The sequence below is a fragment of the Lampetra planeri genome, unplaced genomic scaffold, assembly GCF_965212315.1.
Source record: "Lampetra planeri unplaced genomic scaffold, kcLamPlan1.2.h2 scaffold_1780, whole genome shotgun sequence".
In the NCBI taxonomy this organism is placed as follows: Eukaryota; Metazoa; Chordata; class Hyperoartia; order Petromyzontiformes; family Petromyzontidae; genus Lampetra; species Lampetra planeri.
In genome coordinates, this window is record NW_027614519.1 from 15001 (window position 1) to 18230 (window position 3230).

Here is a 3230-nt window from a genome sequence, read left to right on the forward strand (position 1 = left end):
ACCCCCACGCACACCATGTAAACACACCCTTTTGGCACGGACTTCACACAACACAAACCACCACAAGGAGGGGCCTCGCTTTGTCGTGTATGCTACCCCCGTTTGGCAACCTGACGGTGCTGAAAGCTCACAAAACACAGGGCTTCCCACAAGGCCAGCCACTTTGAGGCAGCTGTAAGCGCACCACACACACCCTACGTGGGGTGGGGAGGGAAGGAGCAGGGGTCGACCCCACATGCCTGCAAACCTCTAGAGCGGCCTTACAATGCTCGCTACTCTATGGACCGGCAACGGCAATTGAAACCAACCCTAAAATTCTTGCACAGTTGGCAGCCTTCCTTGGCACAAGACCAAACAGCGCAGCGAACCCGTGCAGCACCAACCCAAGGGGACAGCCTTCCCCACACACTCTGGAGGAGAAGAGGCTCCCTCGGGCTGAGTCACACAGCTCAAGATACTCGCTCATTCACGGAAAACTTGGGAAACAAAACCTGCTGACACACACCACTTATGCATCGCATGAAGATTGCCATTGTCCATACACTTGTGCAGGTGCGATGGAAATATTTTCTCGTTTTGGTGTATGCTATATTTTTACAGACAGCTACCGACAAACGGTAGAAATTAGCGGGGATAGGCCTCAGACATTACCCAAAGCTCCGGGAACGTGAGCGACGCAAGACGAATGGGCATTTTAAAGCAGATCTATGGCAGTTACTGACAGTGCCTGGCGTGGGTTACTTGTCTCCGTTGTCGAGAGGGGAAGACGACCCATGTATATGTAAAGGGCGATTTTTTTAGCAACCGTTAAGGCTGTTTTTCCCCTTCACTTGTATCGAGAGGGAAGCAAAGAACATGTATGGCGTGTACGTTTTTTTACGAATTTTCATTAGCAATCTAACGACATGAATTGCGAAGACGTTTTTTGAACAATTGTATTCCTTTCCCAAAACATCGAGTGCTAGTGTATAAAACCGCTAGAGAAAATAAATTGGCAGGCGAAACTTAAAAAGGAGAGACCCATGAACAGCATGGCCAGGCGGCTCACCTCGACGTTTTTCCCCCGAGCAAAGTCCGCCGAGACCCCCTGTATCCCACGGGGATGTACTGGCGTGCACTTAAAGGTTGATGCCGCTCTGTTACTTGGGAAACGAACCACAAGCCAAATCCAGCTAATTTGTGAATGACTTAGCTCTCCTGCTTTCTCGAGAACGTGCTTTTTTCGTCGGATGAAACTTCCACAGGCTTTTCCAGCAGATTTGCACCTGCACTCAAAAAAGTCAAAATTTTTACACATAGACCCCATCAAACGGGAGAAATTGGCCCGGATTGCTCTCATGTGCGTTACGGGGCATCGTTTCTCTCGCGCCGAATTCTCTCGAGCTGGGAAATCGCTCATTTTTGCGTCGCCAAATATCGTACGAACGCCGTGAAACTTCCACAGGCTTTTTCAGCAGATTTGCACGTGCACTCAAAAAAGTCAAAATTTTTACACATAGACCCCATCAAACGGGAGAAATTGGCCCGGATTGCTCTCATGTGCGTTACGGGGCATCGTTTCTCTCGCGCCGAATTCCATCGAGCTGGGAAATCGCTCATTTTTGCGTCGCCAAATATCGTACGAACGCCGTGAAACTTCCACAGGCTTTTTCAGCAGATTTGCACCTGCACTCAAAAAAGTCAAAATTTTTACACATAGACCCCATCAAACGGGAGAAATTGGCCCGGATTGCTCTCATGTGCGTTACGGGGCATCGTTTCTCTCGCGCCGAATTCTCTCGAGCTGGGAAATCGCTCATTTTTGCGTCGCCAAATATCGTACGAACGCCGTGAAACTTCCACAGGCTTTTTCAGCAGATTTGCACGTGCACTCAAAAAAGTCAAAATTTTTACACATAGACCCCATCAAACGGGAGAAATTGGCCCGGATTGCTCTCATGTGCGTTACGGGGCATCGTTTCTGTCGCGCCGAATTCCATCGAGCTGGGAAATCGCTCATTTTTGCGTCGCCAAATATCGTACGAACGCCGTGAAACTTCCACAGGCTTTTTCAGCAGATTTGCACGTGCACTCAAAAAAGTCAAAATTTGTACACATAGACCCCATCAAACGGGAGAAATTGGCCCGGATTGCTCTCATGTGCGTTACGGGGCATCGTTTCTCTCGCGCCGAATTCTCTCGAGCTGGGAAATCGCTCATTTTTGCGTCGCCAAATATCGTACGAACGCCGTGAAACTTCCACAGGCTTTTTCAGCAGATTTGCACGTGCACTCAAAAAAGTCAAAATTTTTACACATAGACCCCATCAAACGGGAGAAATTGGCCGGGATTGCTCTCATGTGCGTTACGGGGCATCGTTTCTCTCGCGCCGAATTCCATCGAGCTGGGAAATCGCTCATTTTTGCGTCGCCAAATATCGTACGAACGCCGTGAAACTTCCACAGGCTTTTCCAGCAGATTTGCACGTGCACTCAAAAAAGTCAAAATTTTTACACATAGACCCCATCAAACGGGAGAAATTGGCCCGGATTGCTCTCATGTGCGTTACGGGGCATCGTTTCTCTCGCGCCGAATTCTCTCGAGCTGGGAAATCGCTCATTTTTGCGTCGCCAAATATCGTACGAACGCCGTGAAACTTCCACAGGCTTTTTCAGCAGATTTGCACCTGCACTCAAAAAAGTCAAAATTTTTACACATAGACCCCATCAAACGGGAGAAATTGGCCCGGATTGCTCTCATGTGCGTTACGGGGCATCGTTTCTCTCGCTCCGAATTCCATCGAGCTTGGAAATCGCTCATTTTTGCGTCGCCAAATATCGTACGAACGCCGTGAAACTTCCACAGGCTTTTCCAGCAGATTTGCACCTGCACTCAAAAAAGTCAAAATTTTTACACATAGACCCCATCAAACGGGAGAAATTGGCCCGGATTGCTCTCATGTGCGTTACGGGGCATCGTTTCTCTCGCGCCGAATTCTCTCGAGCTGGGAAATCGCTCATTTTTGCGTCGCCAAATATCGTACGAACGCCGTGAAACTTCCACAGGCTTTTTCAGCAGATTTGCACCTGCACTCAAAAAAGTCAAAATTTGTACACATAGACCCCATCAAACGGGAGAAATTGGCCGGGATTGCTCTCATGTGCGTTACGGGGCATCGTTTCTCTCGCTCCGAATTCCATCGAGCTGGGAAATCGCTCATTTTTGCGTCGCCAAATATCGTACGAACGCCG